The sequence below is a fragment of the Anser cygnoides genome, chromosome 4 (genome assembly GCF_040182565.1).
Source record: "Anser cygnoides isolate HZ-2024a breed goose chromosome 4, Taihu_goose_T2T_genome, whole genome shotgun sequence".
Lineage (NCBI taxonomy): Eukaryota > Metazoa > Chordata > Aves > Anseriformes > Anatidae > Anser > Anser cygnoides.
In genome coordinates, this window is record NC_089876.1 from 22,461,932 (window position 1) to 22,489,342 (window position 27,411).

A 27,411-nucleotide genomic window follows, 5' to 3' on the forward strand; every position below is an offset into this window, starting at 1 on the left:
TTCCTAAGAATGAAGTGATATGAGGAATATTCAACACTTCTTAGTTATAGTAAGTACTATAGCAAAACAACAGAAAACAAAACCAGAATCAGAAACATATAAACAAATGATTGTTCTAGAGTTTCTATTGTATGAAAGCTTACTAAAAAGAAAGGCCCTTTAAACATATGTTACTGTTTATTCCCATCAGCTGTTAAAGAATTTACTTTTAATCATTTATTATAGCAATGATGAGCATGAAGTTCAGTCTAGTCTGAGCTTCACAAGTAATGTAGGTTGTTTTGTTTTGTTTTGTTTTCTTAAATCTGATGAAAAACACATGCTAGCTAACAGTCATGAACTTGCATCCTGAGGTGATTTTTCCTTACATGACCTTATATATTGCCTGAAGTGGGTGCTACCACTGTTTACAGACTTTAGTGATTAAGACACTATAATGTAAGGGGATTAATGCCAATAGCTCACAGATTGCCAAAAAGCCTTTTACAAATTTCTTTGCCTTAGGTTCACACACATATTAACTACTTTCTAATACTCATTGTTTACTGGAAAGTACTTCTGCTGCTTTCAAGTGGCCCTCACAGTTCTGTTGAAATACACCCTGTGGAGAGTGTGCTGGGAAATCAGGGCTCTAGGTAATGCACAGCAGTACTCACGTTTTATATCTATTACGCTGTTACATTATAATGCCTTGAGATCTGCCAATTATTAAAAATTACCATTGACTTGAACCAAGAGAAGGTAAAATGCATGTTAAAATTTGCTACTTGTGAAACAAACAGCATTATCAGAAGTGGTTTTGAAAGAAAAATGAAAAATGAAAGGAAATCACATACAGCCAAATTTCCTTCCCAATAATTTGATGACTTGCTGTGGATTCTTTTCTTACTTCATCAGACATTCTGTCTTGGTGCAGATCCTGTTTTAGATTGCACTATTCAAAGATAACTTCCTTGTTAAACACACAATCTTGCCATCAGCTTCTTTCAGGGATGATCCAGATCTTATTTTCTAATCCAAATCTTCTCATCCTTCTTCCCAGGAAAGGATTATTTATCTTTAATTTATCTAGAATACTTTTGATTGTCATCATACTAAAGTAGATCATTTTAATTCAGCCAGGACTGCTTTGTCAGATCAGATACCATCTTCTGTGTTTGAGTATCGAGTTAATTATATCATTAATGAATAAAGGATAAAATGCCCCAAAACTGTCTTCAGGATTCCCTGCAAATCCTCTGTGAATCCCCAAAAGAGGATGAATTGTGTTCATCAACTAGGCGTCTTTTATTTTTTATCAGGTGGCCTACTGGCACACACACACATACCAAAATGTGTAAAATGAATGTTATTTATTACAGCCTCTTAAACCTTTTACAGTAATCAAACACCTGGTGAGGTACAAAGGCTGCAATCCCCTGCAAACTGTCTTTGCCATTTATGAAATGAGGACATCTGAACTACATACATTAAAATCCAGCAGTCAGCTGACAGTTCTGAAACTGTAATACTGTTACAGTGCAGTAATAATCCTCTAGCCTCAGAATCTCTCTCAAAAAAAAAAAAAAATCAAAAATTTGTAACTGAATCCCTTTAAAAAATTCTTGCTTCTCTCCCTTCCTACTTGCACAGGCTCAAAAACTCTGTAAATCAAAGATTTTGATGTCTGGGAAAAGATAATATGAGAGGAAACACTTGGACAGAATGAGTTCTTAAGAAGCAGATGTGCTAGTGAAATAACTTAGTAGCCTTATAGTAACCTAACTTATTCTTTTTAAGCACTTGTTCTATGGGTCCTCATGATGTGCAACAATCTGTAAGTGGTCACATGAAAGCTAACCAGTTTTGAAAAGTCTACAGAATTCTTACCAGAAAACTTTAGAAAAAATGTATTTTTTCTCTTTAACATTATTTTTTGGGATTCATCATATATATTATGCTCTGTGTATTACTGAATGAGTGACAAATAAGCAGCAGTAACAAAACGGCAGATGTAAACAGATTTAAATAGTCAAAATCATGTTTCCTACAGATAACTTACTTTCTAAATATGTAAGAATGAAGTTCTTCTAGTGACTTAGCCAAAGGTCAAAGGCTACTAATTCTGAGGACCAAACCAGATGATTTTTAGAACACTTGGATTGACCTTATCTTTTTGACATTTAGCCTTATCGTTAAAAATACAAAGCTGTCTACCAGAAGAGTGAATGAGAAATCATTAGTTTAAGAAAGGTAAAGCAAAAAAAAAGAAGAAAAAAAAAAGACTTGAACCATCAGCAAATACAGCCCTCCTTGCCCATAACCTGAGATGCATAGGTGTTTCAAGTTTCTGACAAATCTCCACTTGTCTGTCACTCCTAATTCTATTTATTGGAGGGAAGCTTTTTCTTTTTCCCCATTTCAGTAATGTACTTTTGCAATAGTGATTTTAATATATTGTCTCAAAAGTTAATCCTAATTTATCATTAAAGTGTTCCATCTGCCTAATTTCACACCACTTTCATAAAGCTCACAGAAATGATTTGTGTTACTGTGGAGGAGGGATGAGATATTGGTAGAAATCTGGACCTCACACTCATAGGGAAAAGTTTTCTTAATCCAAGCTAAAACGTAATTGTTGCCAGCTTGAATAATTTCACTTTGCTTTTTCAACCTTATTCATCGAAATATTAACCAACATTGATCTTAAGATACTGTAATGTTGCCCTCTGATGACAAAACTTCTTAAGCTGATCTATTTTATTTATTTGAACATCAAATTTATTGGTCTAATTTTAACTTTGATCTCAGTTTGATTACTGCCATGTTCTACCTGTAATGTATATAAAGCAAGGTTTAACATTGCCTTAAGAAAGTATCTGCTAAAGGGAATATTTGCTTGCTTACAATTTGTAATTATATTTTATAAGTGCTACCTACTCTGTCATACTGCAATATGGGTCATTAATTCTGATAGACCAGATAATTTGGAAGTACTTATCAGTGCTTAACAAATAAGCCTTTCATAATCCAAATTGCTTTAGATTCCTCATATACTGTTTTGGATAACCAGTGGCAAAAGTAAGCAATATGTACTTACTTTTATTATAATATTATTTTCAAGCCACTGACACTTCAGTATTTTTTGAGCTGTAAATTTATAACATATAGCATCTGCATCTCACCCATATTGCTCATTTGAACAACTGAGTTGTCAATAATTATGAAAAAAATGACCTTCTTTTTTTTTAACTGATGTGAAATTATAAAGTCTTTTTTTTTCTTTTTTTTTTCCTTCCCCCTTTAAAAAGCATTAGTCTATTTGTAATTTAGAAAAAAACCTGACTGTATTAACATCACTGGAGGAAGGTCATGGTATCACCTACTTCTACAATGACCAGAGTTGTAGAAAATATATTCTTATTTCAATCAGTGCTACAGATAAACTTACTGAATATTTTGAATGTATTCTTTTTTTCCCCATCCTTTTACTCAAGAAAACAGCAAGAATAATTTACAAGGCGGTTGTAAATCTAAGTCTCCAATTGTCTACAATGTGGCCGCTTCCTGTTTTGTTGTTTTTTTCTTTCTTCGGAAATTAAAATGTTCTTCTGCAAACTTTTTGTGTCCTCATGGACAAATTATGAAGTTAAATTTTGATATTCACAATGAGATAGGATAGCAGTGTATGTATTTGAAGGATACATATAGTGTGCTTCAATCTGTAGCATCGACTTTATAGCTGTGTTCTGAACACTGGTATTATCACTACACTAGCTTGCACAGCATGTGTTTAATAAGGAAATTTATTTTGAGACACCAGTTCCTTCACTGTGTATCTGTTTATAGACGGATGAACTCAAATGTACACACACACAATAAGAAACTGCATTTTAAAATCCCAACTTAAATCCAAAACCAAGCAGAAAAATGACTCTTGCATTTATTGTTAAATGAAAAAGGATGAAAATCTTCCAGTTTTTGATGCAAAAATAAATGCTATTGTAGTTCTACGATTAATGCAAATAACTTCATTATGCAAAAAGATCTTAACTAATAGGAAAATATTACTTTCTGTAAAATTCTCAAAGATTTTTTTCTTTTGTGAGAATTTTTGATTTCGTCCTTTCCCAAGCACACACTGAAGTCTGTTCAGTAATGGCTAAGGGGAGCCTTTGGAACAAACAGGTCCACAGAAAAAATAACCTGGATGCTTGGTTCCTGTGTTGGGTTTACGTGACAAGGTTTTGATAGCGGGGGCTGCAGGGGTGACCTCTGTGAGAAGAGACTGCCCCTTGTCAGATCAGAGTGAGTTCTAGATGGCTACAAAGGGACCCGCCGCTGGCCAGAGCCGAGCCAGTGAGTGACACTGGTTGGTCCTCTGGAAGAGTGGATTTAAGAAAGGAAAAAAACTGCTGTGCAACAGCAGCTGGGAGAGAGATGAGTAAGAAAATGTGAGAGAACCAGCCCTGCAGACCCCAAGGTCAGTGCAGAAGGAGGGAGGAGTTGCTACAGGCACCAGAACAGAAGTTCCCCTGTGGCCTGTGCAGAGGCCCCTGGTGGAGCAGGCTGTCCACCTGCAGCCCATGGGTCCCACACGGAGCAGATCTCCACGCTGCAGCCCGTGGAGGAGCCCCCGGTGGAGCAGGTGGATGTGGCCTGGAGGAGGCTGCGGCCCATGGGGAGCCCCTGCAGGAGCAGGCCCCGGGCCAGAGCTGCAGCCCGTGGAGAGGAGCCCACGCAGGATCAGGGGGCCTGGGGGGGGGAGCTGCCGCCTGTGAGGGACCGAGGTTGGAGCAGTTTGCTCCAGTTCTTGAAGAGCTGCTGCTTGTGGGAAGCCCAAGCAGGATCAGTTCAGGAAGGATGGAATCCCATGGGAGGGACCCCACGTGCAGCAGGAGCGGAAAGTGACCATGAAGGAGCAGCGGAGACAAAGTGTTAGGGACTGACTGCAGCCCTCATTTCCCTGTTCCCCTGCACCGCTTGGGTGGAGGGCGTAGAAGAGGGTGGATGGGGGGAAAGTGTTTTTAGTTTGTTTTTTAGTTTATTTTTAGTTTCTCATTACTCTAGCTTGTTAGTAATAGGCAATAAATTACATTAATCTCCCTACGCTGAGTCTGTTTTGCCCATGACAATGACTGGAGAGTGATCTCCCTGTCCGTATCTCAAACCTTGAGCCCTTTTCATCGTATTTTCTCCTTCTTTTCCTTTGAGAAGGAAGCGAGGAACGAGTTGAGTGAGACAGCGGTTGTGGTGGAGCTCAGCTGCCCAGCTGAGTAAAAACACCACAGTTCCCAAATGCAAAAGCAAAATCTTGAAGACTATCAGTTCTTAATAATGGATAAAGCAGAGAGAGAGATTGAGGCAGGGTCTTGAATCCAAGTCTACTCCTTTCTGTGGAAGTTATCTAACTACTGATCTACAGTATAATACTCTCATACTTTTTCTATAGCCAAAAAATCCCCTAATTCTTGTGGGAAATACAGAAGGAATTCAATAATAGCATTTTTCTAATGCCAGAATAATCCCTAATATACTAATTGCTTCAGTGCAGGTGATTTGTAGCAAAGCCCACTTGAAAACAAAATATCATATTTGTTATATTCTTTATTATTTTATATTTGTATGGTTTTTGTTTATTTAGATAATTCAAAAGAGTAAAAGGAAATTAGAAATGTAAGTGTGATGACTTTTAAAAAAGAAAGGTGGATATTTTCTTATGTTTATTTTATATATATCTATATATATTTTTTTTTTTCCTTGAAAGTACAGGACCTTAAACCCTTAGAGACTGCAATCGATCTTTTCCCTTCCTCCAGATGAGCCTGTAATTTACAGAACTGAGGAAGCAGTATACATTTTATTTGCATCACTTTCTTTCTCTGATTTTGATGCTGCTTCCACTTTCCTCCTTAACTGTATTCACACTCACAGGATAAGTGCAGCACTACAGTCTGCTGCTGTTATTTATGCTCTTACCTTGTATCAACATTTTGCTATTGGTCACCCCTGAAATAAGGAATTTATCAGCATTCTATTTCTTCATTTTAAAACCTTTTTGTTCTGCTTTGCATCATCCTCCGAAAACCTGTTTAATGACCACATGTGAACTATTATGACTATCATGACATTATCATGATAAATAATGCTTGAAAATGAGAATATTTCTAAAGTAATCAATGTCTGCATTCCAAAATAGTGATATTTATTTTTCCCTGTATAATGACTTTAATGTAGTGCTGTCAGAGAAGCTTCTCTGTCAAGTACAAGTCAGTCAGGATTCTCCAGAGAACCTCAGTTCTAAACATTATGCAAGAAACCTCCTAAATCAATTTAGAACTGATAATATTGGAAAACAACCGACTTACACATTATCAAAGCTATTTTTATATGGTTGTTTTAAACAGGCATGGAAAAGGAATGACTATCAAATTGTAACGTGTGGAAGTCAGATTAGACTTCACTTAGGCTGTTTTATACATGCCTGCATAATTATGCACTAGGCCATTAGTTCACTCAAACATAGAATAAGTTTAGATTCAATAAACTGAAACATCCTGATTCAGGTTATGTTTGAGCAAGTAGTTTTCCTATTAGAGCACAATGATTATGTTTTTCAGTTCAGAAAGAACAGTGGAGCAATTCTTACTGTACTGGTGTTTGTTCAATTCTCTGGATTCTAGTTCATAATTTAATTTCAGGCAAAAAATGTCAGATAAACTGTACTGAAGAACGGATTCAATTACATGATAATTATAGATATGCAGTTAGCCAGGGTAGGAACCGACCTGTAAGGGTTCCTGCTCTATAGGGTGGGAACTACAGAAATCCTAAAAAAAAAAAGCATATGAAATAGTTTAATAAAAATAAATAAATAAATACATAAAGGAAGACAAAGAACAGTAGAGGAATTAGGATGAAAATGCATGGAATGACGTAAAAGCATTTTTTTCTCAAATAAATGTAAGCATTTTAGACTTTGGCTGCTAATACCATGAAGCAGGTCACATAGGAGTATCTCCAAACTGTTACAGACCTCTGTTGACTTCAGATTGCCACTGTGCATGCAGAAGTTTCTGCTAACATGCATTACAGTGTCAAGATCGGGACTGTAATTTAGAGACTTGCACTTCTGGGAAGGCCTCAAGAAGCCGCAAACCAAAATAATGAAGACGCAAACCAAACTAATGAACGCTAGAAGAAAATGATGGCTGTGTTCTGTCCCAGCAGATCAGGTTTATAATCAAGTTCATGTTATACTAGGAAGTTAGAGAAATCATACTTCAGGTTTGCCTCAGACACTCCAAATAATAGTGCTGCCTGAACCTTGTCAGGCTATTTCTGCATCAATTAACTACTTTCATTAAATTAAAACACCAAAGGGGACAACTTAGCTGATATAAAATCTAAGAACCAGAGTAGCTTTTTCCCACAGCGATTTATCTAGTACAACTAAAGTAAGCTGTGTTTGCTATAGCAAGCTCAAGCAAACAGCCATTATAAAAATTACAGCTTTGAAGCTTTCTTCCATTTGCCTAGCAGGCTTGCTGTTCAAAAAAAGAAAGAAACAAACAACCCTACCCACCCTCTCCTTTCTCACAAAAAAGTGCAAGCAAAGAAAAAAACAACAACAACAAAAAACACATTTATTGAGCATGCTAAGAAGAGCAGGTCAAATATTTCAAGTGGCTCAAGACATTTGACAAGTAAGTTGATAACAAGTGTTTTGCAATGATAATAATTAAAAAGGACTAAATGTATCTGAAGTTCTGCACTGATTTTACAACCTCATTTAAAGCTTTAGATTTTTATTTATTAATATGAAATCAGATTCTTTTTAATGTTGAAAAGAACTTGGTAAATTAATTAAAACAACAAAACCTTTGCTTTTCGCATCCCTAGATTTTAAAAATGATGAATATTAAATCCATTAGTATAAACAATGCTAAAAATCCATGGGATAACCACAGTACAACAGATAAATGTTCTAAACATGGAGAGAAAAAATAGGATTCTAATGCTTGTGTTCCTTTTTGTTCATCCTTCCCATTCTCTTCTCTTCCTACCAGTTCTTATCCTCCAGTAAATACAAGTCTGAACCTAGCATTACGTTTTGGGTTTGATTTGATTGCCCAAATAAAAGCATTTGCTACTGGTTTGCATTTACTAATAATTACTACTAGGCTATTGAGAGAGGATCTTATCAACCTCTAAAAATACCTGAGGGGACAATGTAAAGAGGATGAGGCAAAACTCTTCTCAGTGGTGTGGCCAATGGTAAGACAAGGGGTAATGGGTATAAGTTGAACCACAGGAGGTTTCGTCTCCATGTGAGGAAGAACTTCTTTACAGTTTAGGTGACAGAGTACTGGAACAGGCTGCCCAGAGAGGCTGTGGAGGCTCCTTCTTTGGAGATATTCAAAACATAATTATACGTACTGACTTAATCAGCTGTTCTGGACAATAAAATGGCTTGTTATTTTATTACTAAGCATTATTATTATATTTATTTTATTTTATTTTATTATTTATTTATTTATTTAGTACGAACAGGTACACAAAATCCACTAATAGATTTTGAGGAACTTTTCTGAGTATTTGATATGGCTTAAGTTTTGTTTTGTTTTTTTTTTGTGTGTGTGTGTCATTACAAAGCTTCTCATTTATGAATGAATATTGAGATGAGAAAGAATATTCCAAAAAGAAATATACTAAAGAGAAGTAATAACTTCTCTCTATATATTAGCAATAAAAATGAGATTATTCTTTTTTATTTTTTCACAATAGAGATCCACATATGCCTGTGTTTACCAAGTATAAAATATTTTTTTTGCCTAGAATGTTGTTCTCACTTATAAGTCTGCTTTTGTTACACAAATTAATTACTGAGGAATATTATTTTTTTGGTTGTGAAATATACCTTAAGTAATATTTATATTATAGATTAGGGGAAAGACACAGCACTCAAAATCACGTATATTTTCCTTTGAAATTATTTCAAGATTGCCAAAAAATATTCAAAGGTCAAAATAGAAATCCCTGTCTAGAGATTTACTTCAAGTTATACTTGAAATTAATGGAAATGGGAAAGGGTAAGTCTTCCATATGCTAGAAGACTAAAATTGAGTAGCTAAAATGTTACATTTTTTAATTTATTCTTACCTTATTCAAATGTTCTAATAGACAGGTAATTCTAATAGAATTGTTCTAATAGATAGGATTCTACAGTGAGAAGATAGTTAACACAGAAAATTAATTATATAAATACACATTTTCCCGAAAGTCACTTTGCAATTGGCAAGAATCAGCATGTTCTTGCCAGTGTTTCAAGTGATTCTACATTTGCTTTGTATTCTGAATACAGAAGACAAACAGGAATCTTTTTCCAAATTTTGGGAATATGTTAAGGGAAAACATGGCAATAGGTAAAAATGCTTGCTAGTTTGAGGAAATCGTATTTTTGCAAACTACTGTTGTCAAGCGTCAAATGCTGTAGCTGTCTCTGTGCAAAATTAAGCCTCTCTACCAAAACACAGCTTCCAGGAAGGCAGACTGAAAAATTCTCCGTGGTAGTTCATTATGGTTGCTACACATCAGGAAGGAAAAAAAAAAAAGTAATTCTGTATTGTGTACTCCATCATTCTAGAGCACATATAGTGACAGTGGGTAACAATGACTGATGGTCTTTACTAGTCTTGTCATCTTGTGTTGGTAGATATTCTGATAAATATTAAGGTCATGCAAAAATATATATTTCACTGTAATACCAGGAAAATATGGATTTTAGGAGCAAGTTGACTATTTATTATTTTAAATTAGATAACCAACTAAATTAATTACAATTTGGTTTTGTTTTGTTTCTTTGTTTTCCAGAGTAGAATTTGAAAGGAGCTTATGGAACTTTTGTTTTAGAATTAATGCCTTTTTAAAGAAGCAATAGTTATGCAGGTTGTTGCTAAGGAAATAAGTAATGCACCAGTGTCAAAAAGGGCCTTTTTATTCTATCTTCATAATGCCCATTTTTAAGATGTCAATTTATTTTGATAATAGATTTTTAAGTTATCCAAAGAAGCTGAAGTTCTAATTCTAGATTAAGTAAAACGCAGTGAACAGAAAATTAAACCAAAAGTCTACTTTGTTGACTTAAAAGTAATATACTCAAAAGGAATCCTGGCAGAAACGGTTATTTTAAAACTCCACCTTCATCAAATCAGACTGAAATCAGATGACCTGTAATAGGCTTTAAGACCATATAGGCTTTCAGCTAAGACACTTTTCCATGTTACAGACAGTAAGGACTTCTGTAGATTTAAATAGAAGGAATATATTAATTTCATAGCTTTTCAGTCTTGTACTAGTGTTTCTCATGTGTGAATGCTATCTATAAGGAAATTTCATCACCTTTTTCCAGTATCATCTGTAATGCTTAACAATATAACTGTCCTCTGAGATTGCTTATTGAATCACACATTGGGTAGAAGTGTAAACATTTTGAGCATTTAATTGTACACTTAGTAATCCAAAACAGTGTATTGAGAATATGTGCCAGGGTGCTGACAGCAGAGAGGGCCGCAGGGGTGGCCTCAGTGAGAAGAGGCCAGGGGCTACCACATTTCAGACATAGTCAATTCCAGACAGTTCTGGGTGCTACACAACAGTCATTGCAGGACCAAGGCCATCAACCAACCTGTATGAAAACATGTTTTAAAAAGTTCAGAAAACACCAGATAGAGAGAGGAATTTGGGAAAAGAAAGAGTGAGAAACAGCAGACGGAACACCAAGGTGAGAGGCGAGGGAGGTGCCTGGCACCACAGCAGATATCCACACTGCAGCCTGTGAAGGACCCCACAATGGAGCAGATGGATATTGGCAAAGGAACTACAGCCTATGGAGAACCTACACCTGAGCAGAGGAAATGTGTGAGGAAGAAGGAGTGGCAAACTGAAACTGGTATATGCTGACCAAAACTCTCCCAATTCTCCATACCCTGCACTGCTTGGGACTGGGGGTAAGGAGTCAAGAGTGAAGTTGAGCTTGGGAAGGGGGGAAGAATGCACTGTTTTGGTGTTTGCCTTTGTGTTTCCTACTACTTGACTCAGTTATTAAATATCTGTTTTAATTGTCAATAAATTAATATTCCTCATGTCAAGTCTGTTTTAGCCACAATGGTAATTTGGAATTGATCTTCCAGTCTTTACCACAACCCATGAACTTTTTGTTCCTGTTGTTTCTATCCCCCATCTTACTTACGAAGTCAGCAAGTGGCTGGGTGGAAGTTTGTTTGTTAGACAAGGAAAACCCACCACAAATGGGATTTAGTAAGCATAAGACATCCAGATTATGGATATGTAGCTAACCATCCACTGAAAAATGGAGGAAAGTAGATGGCATTCATGAAAAGTCAAACCTTATATGCTCTATGGTACAATATAATGCCTTTTGGGAAAAAAAAATAATCTAATTTTTTTGAAATGTATGTAAATGTGAATTATCCAGAAGGAAATTCTATGAGCATTTTCAACAACAACAACAACAACAGAAAGTTAAAATATGTATTAAGAGATATGATGAGCATTTGCACATAAACACTTGTATGTCCAGTGCGTAGATGGAGGAAGATCATTAGAACACAATCAACATAGTCTAGATTTTACATAATTTGACAATATGAATAACCACCAAGATAGCTTTGTTAATATATAAGAAAATAAATGTAAATTTTTGTGTTTATTGACAAGTTTTTGCATTCACAGTAACAGGGTAGAAAATATAAATGAATTTGGTATTTTGTGTCTTTAAATAAACTTCCATCCAGAGACAAAATTTCTGGTTTTAACTGAACCTATTATGATATAGACTTAGAACAATGTCAAGGCCATCAGGCACTGCCATTGAAACTTTCAGTTGATTTTGTCCCACTGTAAATTATATCCAACTTTCAGTAGTGCTGTTTTGCTGACTGCATGTTTACACTTTAAGCTGCCATAACAGTCAGGGTCAAGACTATATTATACAATACTGTAAGGTCATTTACTCTTAAGAAACTGTACAAGCTATAGCTGAGGAAAATGAGCAAAATGTCACATCATTCATTCTCCTACACCATCAAAATTAGGTATCTGCATCAATGCCAAAAGGATCATATATTTCAATTACACTTATGGCTGTTTTGTCACGTCAAGGATACAAATATCCTTCTGGATTGTGCGTTGCTATTCCTTAAGTTGTCCACCTATACCTGCAATTGGAAGGTCAGAACTGCAGTGGCAGATAAAATTTATGTTTATGTACTATATTAATTAAACATTTCAGCTGAATTGCCATTAGTTCTGTATGACATCATAGCCAATTCATCATTATTCATTTGCCTTTTACACTGCTGGCAAGACAAGCAATCTTAAATTAAAAGCTAACAGCAATGACATGAACTAAATCTATGCTACAGTTTCTTAGATTGCTTAAAATCACATGGAAGAAAAAAATCTGCCTAAGCTTTATAGGAGACAGCACTGTTATAATGCAAAAGATTTTGGTTTTATTTCTTTCAAGAATGAATGTATTGAACAGAGATATTTGTACTAAGAAACTTAAGAAAAACTTCAGATCTTGAAAACAGGAATAACAAAGTTTAAGGGATTCGTTTATATAGCTTCTAAATTATCTATATTATGATAGCCTTGGGTCTCATTATATATATTTATATTTATAATTGACTATGAAGAAGCTATTGGAATTGAATTCTGAATGTCCTGACCAGAGAGCTATTCTGTAAAAAAAAAAAAATAAATAAAAATTAAAAAATGTTTCATTTACTTTGAAAAGTTATTTTATAAAGATCACCAAGAACATATAGGCTTCACTTCAGAAGAGATAGAAATATTTAGGTCCCCCTAAAGCTGGATATTCTAGTGATGATTCCTTTCTAAAGCTCCTCAGTGTAGTTGGAAAATATAGAATACCAATGATTTTAAAAAGGACAAGAAGGTTTTAGCTTTGCCATGGAACTGTGGAAGCAGTTAAACCTTATATTCCTCCGATGTTTTACTTATTCCATTGCCCTCTAAGCTGCTGTAAATTTTGGGACTGCAAATTTATATAACAAGAAAATAGTTGAGCTTAAGTATTAAAAAACAAAACTAAAAACAAACAAAAAGCCAACTTTGATTATTCAAAAATTTATATTTTGTTGCCTGTCAGCAACAAAAACCTTTTTCAAGTCTTATATCTTTCTGTCTAACAAGGAGTTTATAATCACCTCTGGCATTAATGGCTGAGTAACATAGCGTGTAAAAGATCTTGATCTCTGGTATAATCACTTGATATTTCATATCCTGCTTTACAGGAATACAACAACAGCTATTCTTCATCTTTGCACCTTCACAGAAATGGAAAGCTATTTGCTTCTTTGCCAGGTTACCAGACAATACTGCTGTTCACATGAGGGAAGATTTCATTTTCTACACTTGCTTTTGGCAACTGAAACTTCTGTTCCTCTTTTGTTCTCATGCTCCATGATACTGAATATCTTACACCATAACCCTTTTAAAATAATTTAGTGACCCAGAAATTGTATGACTTTGACTTGTTGTTAAATGCTGAATGTAATTTTCTAAAGTCAGCAACAAATACTACATCTGGACAGGTTTCCAGAATCTTAGCTGGAGCACCACATTTGCACCTGTATTAATAAACCCTTCATATATATGCATGGAAGCATACTTGTGGATGACATTCTATCAATCTTGTCTAGAGAAGAATATAAGAAAAAAAAATAATTTCCATCATTTAAATTTTGTTCTCACCTGAAATAATATTTTATTTAGTTCTATAAAAATAATAAATACAATTCCTCTTGCCATGTGTTTGTTGCTCTTGACTTTACTTAAAAAAATAAAACATTGATGAAAATACATCAGTAATAACAAGTTGTCTTGTTTAGCCAAAAGGCTGCCAAATTCTGTACTAGCCTCAATTTACACATTCTTTTACAGCATTTTAATGTTGAGGGAGTAATAGACAAAAGCAGTAGACTCATATTTCAAGACCCTATCATTTGTGAGAGGTAGTCCAAAAAGTCTATTTGGTAACTTTGCTTTTGTGGGTATGACCTTTATATGAGTCTCTGTGTTCACGAACAAAAAATATTTCTAAACATAAAAACATATTATCAGTTCTTCATTTTAGTAGCGATCTCCACATTACTTCCACAAAATGACTACTTAACATCAAACCTTTTAAAATGAAACTCATTTTTACTAGGTGTGTTTAAATATTCTTTTTGATTCAGGCAATATTGCCTTCAGAAGCAACTAAATCATTCATGTTCTCACCGTTTCTAATTTGCAAGCCCTAACAAATCTCACTGTGAGAGAGAAATTTTCAGATTTTATGCCCTATTTAGTAACACGTGGAAAATCAGATGCAGTGAGGAAATGGACAGGATTATTTCCAAACATTTGATACAAATCCAAAACCCCTCAAGCCTGAATTTATTTGGCAGGACAGACAATAGAAGAATAACATTGCCAAGACCCTGCTGTCTATTCACTTGTGTGCTGAATTATTTTTGGTTGTTGATTGTTATTGGGATTTTATTTTTATTTTTATTTTTTCTAGAGACAATTCACCAAAACAACTGCTTAAGTTGTCAGTTCATTTTATGGAAAGGTAAGGATTTCTAAGGCTCAAGTCATACTGGGCAAAAAGACCACCGATGTGTCATTTAGCAATTTCAAGTGTTACTTTCTTAATCCACGTAAAAATGTCTTACAAAAATACATATATAATTTTTCTCCTACACTATTTCAGTGTGGAAAAATGGAGACCTAGATTCTCAGACATCTATTCTGTTCAACTAGGCAGCAGCTGTGGAGTACCTTCAGAAACTGTCGTCAGGTGGACTAATAGAAATGACAATGGAAGATCTTTTATTATTTAGTGAACAGAACTTAGGAAAAGCAATTGAGATTACACTATAATGACACACACCTAAAGTTATTGTAAGCCCTTGTAGCAGAAATTTTAGACCCTGAAACAACTCTGTTTGGAAAAAACGTGGATTATTAATTGTACTGACACCCTCAGTTCTTTGTGAATGCAAAACCATTTTCAGCACTGTTTCAGCTCTGTCTCTTCTGCTATATTCTGAACAATCTAAACAAGAATTGATTCTTGCTAATGTAGTTGTCTTTTGGTATTTTGACCTCTTATAAATGCTACTTTACATGGAAGAAAAAAAAAATAGTGCTCAAGTTGGCTCTATTAGCATAGGATTTACTTTCAGGTCTTCAGGTTTGGAATTTAGGAGGATATAAAGGAATATAAAGGAATATAAATATAAAGGAATTATATAAAGGATATTGTATAAATTATATAAAAGATATAAAGGAATAAGGAATAATATATATAAAGGATATAAAGGAATTTAGGAGTATATAAACACTGTGGGGTTTTGCTTTGTTTTGTTTTTGTTTTTCCTTTTGTGATGGTCGTTATGATGTGATATCTATACTGAGAGAAGCTGAAGAGATGAGAAGGTAAAAAGGCAATGCAGTTACATCTGAAGGGTGATATAAGAGCAACAACATTATTAACCAAGAGGCCAATCAACTTTATTAACAAACATGAAGCTAGATGTTCTACACTATAACATTCTAAAACTTTTCTGGCTGTGTTTTAATATTTGTGAAACGGTAAGATTTAGTTATTTCAAACAGTTTTCAGAATAACATTTATCTCCTAGTGAGATGTGTAAATCTTTTAATGTTTTTAATTCTTTTCCTTTAGGAAAAAAAAAAATACACATTTTATGAAGAACATCACAGAACATTTCTCCTTGAATCTAAGTAAAATTCTTATACTTTCTGGAAATTTACGATTTCCTGCTGCTTAAAAAATTAGAATGTAGTAATCAGCTAAATTCAATACTCTAGTCATATCTCTTAGACTTTTCTTTATGCTGTGTACAACATTCTAATTTTATCATCAGAAACATAAGTGTGTTGGCAGTGTGTTCTGAAGTAAACAGTTATGAATATGCATTTAACATTTTAGCTTGTGAAACCCAAATTTCATTGTTCCACAGATAGGAGATTGCAATTCCTACAATAAAGATACATTATTCTGATTTAAGTAATTTACCTTGCTAAATAAGATTAGTAGATGACATTGCAATACTGCATTTTTAGAAATATTTAGAAATGGCATAACTTTGATATAAAATAATTTTATCTAATAGAAATTTTTACTTCTAAGTTTATAAATTCTTTCTCAGATTTTTTCAGGTACTGTTCTTTTTAGAGATTATCTATGGCAGCTTTGTATGTGTATGTATAGAAAAATAGGATCAGTTTGTGGAGTTCTTTAATCTGAGAGGAAATAATGACAGACATATTGAAAATTATTATATAAAAGTTGTATTTCTGTTAATCTTTGAAGTGGTACAAATAGGAAGCAGTTAAAAAGTAGCTGAAAAAATAAGCTGCCTTATTTAAATGATTATGTTTCCATGATGATTTTTGACATTTTAATATCTAGATTGCATAAACTGGTATGTTCAAAGTATTTCATAATACAACCATAGAAACAAAAAATGTGCTCAAACAGAAGTTGTGTAAGCCAAACCAGTACTTTTGTAGCTTTTACAAATGTACTAATTTATAAAATATTAGATCCACAAATGTACAAAGACACAGAAACAACCTGAATATACCATTTATATGAAAGCCGTTCGTATTATGAATAAAGATATATCACTTTTTTTTTTCTCCTCTCTTTTCATATGTAAACAGCCCAGAGAATGCTTGCTTCCTTTTGATGGGGGATTGTCTCCCTGTAGACACTCTTCTTTTTGAAAAACACAGAGGTATTTCAGAGAAGTAAATGGGAATGAACAGAAGAACAGGGATGTAATCTACAGTTATGTAGAAATTCCTTGTAGAAGACCAGATTCACAATCCCTTGGGCTGCCTTATATAGCTTCAATAGACTGCCCTAAGTGACTGAAATCTGGAAGCCATCTGCACTTAATGCTGGCTGTGATCTTCCCTGCACTGTGTTATAAGATCTGCTACACATTTTGGTGACAGCAGTTTTATCTTATTTCAGTTTTATTTGGGTGGAACTGGAGCGGGTAAGGCAAATGCTTGCAACCTAAACCAAGAGATGAAAGGTTAAACACTTTCAGCAGATGCCAATCTATTGCAAGGACCAGTGAATAATAGGTTATAATTTGTACCTACAACATGACTATATTTTATTCCTTCCAGTTTTCTGGAATGATTTGGACTTAAAATAAAAACTGGTTGTTGAAAAACAATTTCAATTCATAAAATGTGTCATACAAAGTTAACCCTAGTAAGTAATTCCACTGAAAAGCAACAGTACTAATACACAGAAATAAAAGTTATAAATCAAGAAGTTTAAAATGACAGATTTGACATTCATATGTCTAAATGGATGCTAAGACAAAGTTATTAGTTGACTCCTCACTCTTTAAGGCACCAGGCACCTACAGACTTCTTTAAACGGCACAACTCTTTTTCAAGATGAGGTGAAAACAGTTGATGAAAATAATTCACTTTATTGACATGTTTTCAGAATGCATGTTACAACCAACCAACGCTTTAAACAGATTAAGAAAAGCAATGAAATAGGACCATAAAACATTCACTTTATCATGGGTTTACCCACAATTTGCTAGCTCATTAAACTCACTGAAACTAAAATAAAATGTTAGATACAAGGTCCTGTACCTGGGTCAGGCAGTCCCAAGCACAAATATAGGCCGGGTGGAGAATGGATTGAAAGCAGCTCTGAGGAGAAGGATTTGGGGGTGTTGTTGCTTCACAAGAAAATCAATGTTAGCCAGCAATGTGCAGCCCAGAAAGCCAACCTTATCTTGGGCTGCATCCAAAGAAGCACGGCCAGCAGGTCGAGGGAGGTGATTCTCCCTCTCTTCTCTGCTTTTGTGAGACCCCACCTGGAGTACTGCATTCAGCTCTGGGGCTGAAAAAGTCTAGAGGAGGGCCGCAAAGATGATCAAAGAACTGGAGCACCAATCCTATGAAGAGAGGCTGAGGGAGTTGGGGTTGTTCAGCTTGGAGAAGAGAAGGCTCCGAGGAGAACCTTATAGTAGCCTTCCAGTACCTAAAGGGGGCTTATAAGAAGTGTGACTCTTGGTCAGAGAGTGTAGAGATAGGACAAGGAGTAATCATTTTAAACTAAAAAAGGGTAGATTTAAATCAGATATTCAGAAGGAATTCTTTACTCTGAGGGTGGTGACGCACTGGTGCAGGTTGCCCAGAGAAGCTTTGGATGTCCTATTCCTGGAAGTGTTAAAGACCGGGTTGGGTGGGGCTTTGAGCAACCTGGTGTAGTGGAAGGTGTCTGTGCTCATGACATGGGCGGGGAGTGGAATTAAATGACCTTTAAGGTCCCTTCCAACCCAAACCATTTTATGATTCTACACCGTATGGAGTTGAGAGGCTTGACAAATCACTGAAGAAAAAATATATATAGCCAAATAATTGAGAAAGATGGTCAGATAAGCAGATGCCTCTGCCCTCACCACCCCCCAAAAAACAGCACAAATAGATTATGTTTGTTTTTCAAAGTAGCTACCTGTATCTTGCTTCTGTCATTTTAGACCCTGGCCCCCACTGATCTAAATCTGCAAGACTTACTGAATTTTTCAAGTTCCTTTTGAACTAACAAACTCACATACCTTTTTTTTTTTATTATTATTATTATTTTTAATCTCCCCTTGCAATTCACTGCCCCAGAGATACCTAGTTAGCTGGAGACTACAGAAAATGCCCTAACCAGTTAAACGTCAAAACACTAATAAATAGTTTAAAAGTGGGTTTCTAATAGTTTTCTAGGTGATCATTAACTATTACAGTTACAACTAATTCCACAACTCTATAAAACAAAATATTTCTTTCCTTTCTCTTTCCCTAGAAATTTCATTTATAAGTACCAAAATTTCATTTTGAAATTTACAGGAATTATTCTGTCTACATTAAAACAAGAACTGTCTTCTAAAGCATGGTTCGAAATAAGTTCCTGCTTACTGAAACTTTAGTTGGACATGTCTTTGAAATAATGTATACCCAGTATTCCACCATTCTTGCCAATTTTACTTCAGAAAAGTCAGTGTGAATACCTAGAAAACCAAAATTTTAATGTTACACTATTAGAAGAGACTCACTGTACAAATCACAAGGCAGTAGTATATTTTGGAGCAATTTTTTAACATTATTTTTTCATTACAGTTGTTTAATAAACTGTGTTTTTTTTTTTTTTTTTTTTTGGTAGGGTTTGTGTTGTTTTTGACCATTTATATTTTGACTGATATGCCTGAAAACAAAACAAAACAACAACAACAAAAAACTTCAATTTTTTTACAGTACTTGCAGAAGTGGCAGGAAGATTAAAGTGGTAAAATGGTTATAATATTTTATCCTTTCACATGTATTTCGTTAAGATTGCAGTGCTTTATATTGAATTTTTCATTGCCAGAGGCAATCTAAAATACCTGTCCTTCCTTATCACTGATCATTTACAGACAAATGGAATAGTTTCCCCTAAAGACTCCCTTAAATTATGAATCCAAAGGCACTTTTACTTGCAGTAGATTTTTAGACACCTAGGTCAGGTGGCAGATATATTTAAATTCGAGGTGCAGAAACAGCTTCTTGAAAAGATACAGAATTTAACTGGGAAGAAAGGCCAAAAGATGTCTATTATCAAACCCAGTGAAAACTATGAGAAATGATGATTCATCTTGAAACTCCTGTGTGAGTTTTATTTTCAAAAGTTATAGAGATTGTAGAAAGTAAAGAAATTAGTCCAATATGAACATGTTGCTCTAATAGCTCTAAAAACTTAGAAGACAGACAAGGTCATTAAAAAGCAAGATGTAAATTTTGTTATCTCTTTACAAATTTTTAGGCAAAATTAAAAAAAAAATCAAGGCAGTCAGCACAACCTATTTTTAGTAAAATTAATTATTTTCATACGGTCCCTGTATGTGGATTTTTTACAGAAAGAATCTTATGAATTTGCATGTAATACACAAATTTTCTTAATAGTGCCCTTTTCAGACCATCAAAATTATTTCTGCACATCATATACGAGAGCAAAGTGTCAGCATCCACCATTTTAAGAAAGAATATTCAAGCTTTGTATTTATGGGCTTACAGATTGTCTAGCTTAATGGTGAATCTTTAACTAATGAGAAGAAGGAAGAAGATACATGAGTATGCTTTCATATATATAGAATATTTCACACAACCTTCTAAATATAATTTATGAGCATGTGCCTGCCAAGAACTAAACTGAAAATACACATGAATTAATTAATTTAGATTATATTTGTGAATTCATCAGAATGAGTTAGAAACTCAAAAAATGTGTGACAAACCACAGTATTCTATGAGATGATTGGCAAAGAATACTTCTTTCCCCTATGTTTGTTTGCATACACTCTCAGTTTTCTAATACACCTGGTATGATTTCATTGTCTCTGAATTTTGCAATAAAAATATTATTCTGTCATATAACAAATTTACTGACAGTGTCGGAGAGTTATAATAGAATCAATTGTGAAAGAAATGTAAAAAATCTGTATACAGAAAATATTCCTTTCAGTAGTCCTTTTTGTCTGACCTAAACTATTTTTGAAAAGAAGAGAATATTTACCAAAAGTAATGTAAGGATCCAAATATTTACAGTCACTGAAGATACAGAGAGTCATGGCTTTTCATTGCATTTGTCAGATGTCACTATTGAGTGAAACCTCACAAAATATTTGAACATTACCTAAAGATGTTTGCCCTTCACCCCTCCCCCCCAAAAAGATAATAATAAACAACAAAACCACAAAACCCTCAGGCTATATGAAAGTCGAACTTTTTTACTCATTCTCACCCTCCTGTCAGACAGCCGATAGAATTTTAACCAGATGCTTCTGCCAGCACCTTCCACCTTGGTAGGGCGAAGAAGTCATTTGACCAGCAGGCTTTGTGAACTTATCTTATTAAATATCTTCAATGAATATGCTATGCTATTTCCTCCAGGATGATTCAGAATATAACTTTTTAGATTGTTACTGAATATTTAGTAAGTAATAATAACAAAATAATGATTTTTAAGTAACATGAAAATATGCAGTATTAATCTTTGCAAAGTACGTTCAGAGAATGGTTATGAAAGGCTTTATGGAAATAGAAGTACTAATTGATCTTAATGGATTCTCACAGAACAGAAAGACAGCATGTACTGTAATTCAACAAATTACCTGCTGTTTTGAAGTCTGTGTTGTGCTGGAGTGGATAAGCCTTTAGTGGAAACTGAGTTAAATATCATTCCTCGATTAACTATTGGGAGACAGTATGGTGTTTTTTTCTTGTTTGTTTGTTTGTTTGTTTGTTTCAGAGGAATATTCTGCGATGGAAAGGATACAGGCTTTCTGAACTTCATAAAAATTACTGTCAGAGTATACCAGGAATACCTATATAATCAATTTATGAATATCACGGATAAACTATAGCTACTGAAGAGACACTTTGAAATGATTTTATTTGGGGAGGACGTGTCCAATAAACATGCTAAAAATTGTTAAACTGAAAAACTTTTCTGAATCTTGGCTGATACATAATTTCTCAGACTTTGTGCTTCTTTCCTTGGAAGGAGTGACTATAGACATGATGGACAAGCTTTTTAGTCTTCTATATGCTGCTGCAGTATTCCAAATGCTCATTTCAAGTACTCTATCTGAATGTTTTTCCACATAGTTTGCACAGGTTTTAAAGAACATGAGAGCTATAGATTTTGCAATCTTCAGTCCCACAGGGCAGCAGCGAAGTATAAGCACTTTTCCCAGTTGTAGTCACCTAGAGGCTGCTGCACCCTCTAATTTCTAAGATTTTAGATATAAGATGTGTAGGTCTAGCTTTAAATGGCAGGAACCTTAAAACATTCAGTTATCTTCAGTGAGATAATTTGGATTTAGAAAAGTTGTTCTGCACCTGGGTCCTGCACCTGGGTCAGGCAATCCCAAGCACAAGTATAGGCTGGGTAGAGTATGGATTGAAAGCAGCTCTGAGGAGAAGGACTTGGGGTGTTGTTGCTTCACAAGAAGCTCAACATGAGCCAGCAATGTGCAGCCCAGAAAGCCAACCATATCCTGGGCTGAATCCAAAGAAGCATGGTCGAGGGAGGTGATTCTCCCTCTCTTCTCTGATTTTGTAAGACCCCACCGGGAGTACTGCACTCAGCTCTGAGGCTGAACAAGATCTATGATGCTATGATGCTATGATTCAATAGGAAAAGACAGCTCTGGATAGGACAGGACGAGTTCTAAAAAAGCCTGACAAGTCTTGTGGCCTCTGTTAGCTTACTGCAGTAGTACATTTACTGGGTTGCTAGGCTACATATGACTATGGACATATGAGCTATTATATTTTTACTGTTTTTTAAAGTAATATTTTCATACTCAACAAGCTGACATTAAAAGACACTGTAAAAGGACAAAGGAAAAAGAACTAAGAGCGCAGATGGTCTAACCAGGTGTCAAGATAATTTTTTCTCAAGGACCAAACACTTAACCTGAAAGAACAGAATCTCTTCTGAGTGGCAGTAAAGACCACTACCCTGCTGTTTCACAAAATGTTTTCTTTTGATGACTTACAATTTTTTTTTCTCTGTTTCAGTTTCTCTCTGAATTTATCATTCTTCTAAGACGGTTACTCTTGTAAAAAAGTAGCATAGTTTTTTTGTTTCCTCTGTAAACAAAGTTTTAGAAACAGTGTTGGATTTACTGAAAAGGTCTGATCTACTACAAGAGGAACTGAAATCCCTACTTCAGGAAGCCTGATGTTTGTAACACTCTTAGTTTTTGTGTGGAATTCATACTTAGCATCTTTGATATGTTTGGGGGTTAGATGTCTCCCCTCCATATAAGAGCTCTTTTGTTGCAATTAAGCAACAAGGATATTATTCTAGGCTAGTCTATTTACTCACTGGAACTGGCTTCCCAGGGACGTAGTCATGGCACCAAGCCTGTTGGAATTTAAGAAGCGTTTGGACTGTGCTCTCAGTCATATGGTCTGAATTTTTGGGTAGACCTGTGTGGAGTCAGGAGTTGGACTCGATGATCCTTGTAGGGTCCTTTCTAATTTGGGATATTGTATGATTCTTTGATTTTATTAAATTTCAAGGTAGTTACACCTCTGTTTAGCTCATGATAGAAAGTCTTAGATTTGATCTATTTTTTGTTTGACTAATGAGAGAAAGTATTTTCCAGTTTCAATTACCTTTCAAACCCCCAAAGATGCAAAGATACTTTAACTCTTCTGAGAACATATTTGCTAACAAAATGCCTTGATGGATCTTCTCACTGCTCATCACTGGGAATTTTCTATTGAATCTTATGGAGAGCAAACAAACTAACAAGAACCCCACCTATGTTCTGCTGAAACTATGGCAAAATCTCAAATGCAAATGAAGAGGTTTGTTTGAAAAAGTAATGACAGATAACATTTTTAAGCAATTTGAGTAACTGGTCAGTATCATAAAACAGAAAAGTAATCCTACTATGAGATAACACTAAAAAGTTATCAATAATTTGCACATTACCATTATTGTAGCTGTTACTATTACAAATATGACTGGTTTAATGGAACTGTAAGTAAAGATTTTCTAGTATCCAATCATGAGTTTAAACAACATCATGGTATATGAAGTTTTATGTGTGTTTAGATTGGCTGATTTACCAAAAACTTTAACTATAGGCAGAACTAAAATAAATGTTCCTGCTTGTGAATACATCTTTATTGCATGATTACTGTCGTAGCTCTATTCATTTAGAGATCTGCTGAAATCAAGTCCCTTACTTATAGCACAACCAACTTCTTTGAGGATCACCTGGATATGAGAAGAGATGTTATATCAGATCCACTGGATTTTTACAAAAGCCTCTTAAGTTCCCTTAGCTTTAAATCCAGACTAAATAATCATAGAATTATAAAATAGTTTGGGTTGGAAGGGACCTTAAAGATCACCTAATTCCATCCCCCTTGCCATTGGCATGCATACCTTCCACTATACCAGGTTGTTCAAAGCCCCATCCAACCTCGCCTTTAACGCTTCCAGGGATGGGGCATCCACAGCTTCTCTGGGCAGCCTGTTCCAGTGCCTCACCACCTTCAGTGTAAATAATTTCTTCCAAGAAATTAATATGAACTAAATTGTGTATTTCTCAGGAAGAGAACACACAAAGAACCTTTCTTCTATTACTAATATGAGTTTCAATTACACGTAGTCTGATAATTCATGGCATAACACTTCAAAACTGACAGTACTACCAAATTTGATTTTAAAAATCTTTCCCTAGTCTGCTACAAAATTTATAATTTCCAATTCTTTTATTAAAAAATGAACACATCTGCCTCAAGGGCTACCTAGATCTTCTCATTAGTCTTTGAAAGTTCTTCATAGGTACAAAGGACTTCTCAAAGGAGCAGAAGTATAGTGTTTATAGTTAAATGGTCCCATATTGAGAGAAGGAATATTTTTTTTCAATTCATGACAAAGAATAATAACACCCAAAAGCAGCTTTTAAGAGTAGTATTGCTAAATAATATGCATTACAGAAGAGGGAATGGATGAAGTGGTCAGAAGTAGATTGATAATTGCAGTGTACTTAAATATGTCCTATACTTAATACCCCAAACCACAAGAGAACAAATGGAAGTATTTCCAAAGAACTGCTTTATGTACAAAAAAGTAACAGATTTTCAAGTAGAACGTTGATCAGAATCATGCTGATTGTGAAAAAACACGTGTATTGTGGAAAGAATTCAAGGTAGTTAAAAAAAAAAGTAAGTGCTCAATACTGTCATTTAAAAAATATATTTTATTTTCTTAGAAATGCCTTCATACTGAAGTCTACTTTCTCATCTAGAATATTTTAAAATGTGAAAAGAAAAATATTGGCATATATCTATTTTTTATTGATTTTGTAATCAGATATCCCCAGATTCCTGAATTGGGTATATCATCAGTTTTACTAATTGTTTACTTTCCTCAAATGTAAGGCATATCTCAAGTTAGGTCCATGTGATTTTCACAGGTAATTGTGTCCTGTTCTGCTGAGGAAGGTAGAAAGCAATTTCTCAGTCCAACGAGAGGAAAATGAAAAGCACATTTCTATATGAATTCATAAATTCTCAGTTGTGCTGCAGATTGTTATAGAACTTGTTCTTAGATATTAGCAGTGTTATTACTTACTAGAATAGGTGTTCTTTACTTTTCTTTTGTCCCATTACCATAGTAACAAGTTGGCATCTTCTTCTCCAACCTCTCTCTCACTCACTTGGTGTAAACTCCAACAACAACAACAAAAAAAAGTTGACTATTTCCAGAAAACAGAAACTTGATTCATAGAATGGCTTGGGTTGGAAGGAACCTTAACCTGAAACCAGGGCAGTCACCTAGTTCTAACCCCCCTGCCATGGTATCTAGTGGATACCATCCACTAGATCAGGTTGCTGAGGGCCTCATCCAACCTGGTCATCCCCTCCAGGGATGGGGCATCCACAACTTCTCTGGGCAACCTGTTCCAGTGCCTCACCACCCTCTGAGTGATCATAGAATCATAGAGTTGGAAGTGACCCACAAGGATCATTGAGTCCAACTCCTGGGTCCCCAGGAAGAACACTGAAGATGATTACAGTCAGTCCTTTGTGCTCTGGAAGAAGCTGTGAATAAAATGAAGAGCAAGTTTCATGAAACTTACCAGCTGCAACTTTCAGTACTGTTGGATCTGCAGACCTAACTGGATACTGTTGTATCTGCAGACCTAACTGGAAGTCTTAGACTCTCTTCTGATACATTCTTGGTCTATATGCTTGGCCATATGGGCAATATACTTACTGCACAACATACAGGATGTCCCACATTCAACTTTATATGCCCACAGAATACATAAAAAGCATGTGAAAATGTCTACTTTTCCAAGCTTCACATCCCAGTTTTCTAAACATCTTAAGAACATCTGCTTCCTTCTTCACTTCTGTAGCTGGTCAAGGATGTTTTTAATGCTTAAGGGGTGTGGTGGTTCTATCCTGCTGGGCAGGGTAACTCCACCACAACTGCACTCTCACTCCCTCTCCTCAAAGGAAAAGGGGGGGCAAAATACACTGAAAAGGCTCAATGAAGGACAGGGAGATCACTCACCAATTACTGTCATGGGCAAAATAGACTCAACGCAGGGAGATTAAAATAATTTATTGCCTATCACTAGCAGACTAGAACAATGAGAAGCTAAAAGCAAACTAAAAACACCTTCTCTCCCCACCCACCCTCTTCTACCTTCTCTCCCCAAGCAGCACAGGGGAATGTGGAATGGGAGTTGCAGTCAGTCCCTAATGCTTCATCTCCACTGCTCCTTCACAGCCACTCTCTGCCCCTACTCCAACACTGGGTCCCACCCACGGGATGCCATCCTTCCTGAACTGATCCTGCATGGGTTTCTCACAGGCAGAACTACCCCAGTATGTGTCCATCTCATAGGGTCCATCCGTCAGGAGCAAACTGCTCCAACACAGGTCTCCCATGGGCAGCAGCTTCTAATAGATCACCTGCTCCTGTATGAGCTCCTTTCCATGGCCTGCAGCTCCAACCTGTTTCTGCAGGGTCTCTCCATAGGGCTCAGCCTCCTCCAGGCCACATCCACCTGCTCCACTGTGGGTTCCTGCACAGGCTGCAGTGTGGAAATCTGCTCTGCCATGGGACCCATGGGCTGCAGGTGGACATCCTGCTCCACTAGGGGCCTCTCCACAGGCTGGGGGTGAAACTCTCACTCCTCTCTCTCCCAGCTGCTGTTGCACAGCAGTTTTTTCCCTTTCTCAGATACGCTTTCACAGAGGCACAAACAGCATTTCCAATTGGCTCATCAATGGCCAGGGGTGGGTCCCATTTGGAAATGGCTGAAACAGGTTGTTATCTAATATAGGGCAGCTTCTGGACGCTACTTACAGGGGCCACCCCTGCAGCCCCCCTGCTACCAAACCCTTGCCATGTAAACCCAATACAAGAGGATAATAAGAAAAGAGGGAAGCCATAAGCAAGAACATAATCAGACACAAACCTGAACAACAAATGATAAAGGAGGCAATAAGGAGAAGCAAACCTGGTCAGTCACAGTAATTTATGAGGGTATGTAGAATGTAGCAATGCTTATTTCTGTAAGATTATCTGATCAAGAACCTTGTCAAAATAAGGAGAAGGGGAAAGCAACATGCAAAGAGTTAACAGACAAATACAGCAGAGACAATAACCAGAAACAAACCTGGTCAGTCTCACTGGTTGGTGGTCTATCAGAAAACTGCAGACAAACTGGGACTTTACAACTGTAAGGTTGCAGA

General features: G+C 35.6%; 1 long non-coding RNA gene across 1 annotated transcript in view; it reads right to left on the reverse strand.

The window, feature by feature from the left end:
- Positions 1–1,753: 1,753 nt before the first annotated feature.
- The window catches only part of LOC125179978 (uncharacterized), a 58,535-nt gene continuing 32,877 nt past the window's right edge, over positions 1,754–27,411 (reverse strand). Inside the window, exons 3-4 of the long non-coding RNA XR_007158151.2 lie at positions 6,768–6,809; positions 1,754–6,067 (exon numbers count right to left, since the gene is read on the reverse strand). This is a non-coding gene — a long non-coding RNA (uncharacterized lncRNA). The remainder of the gene's footprint in view (positions 6,068–6,767; positions 6,810–27,411) is intronic.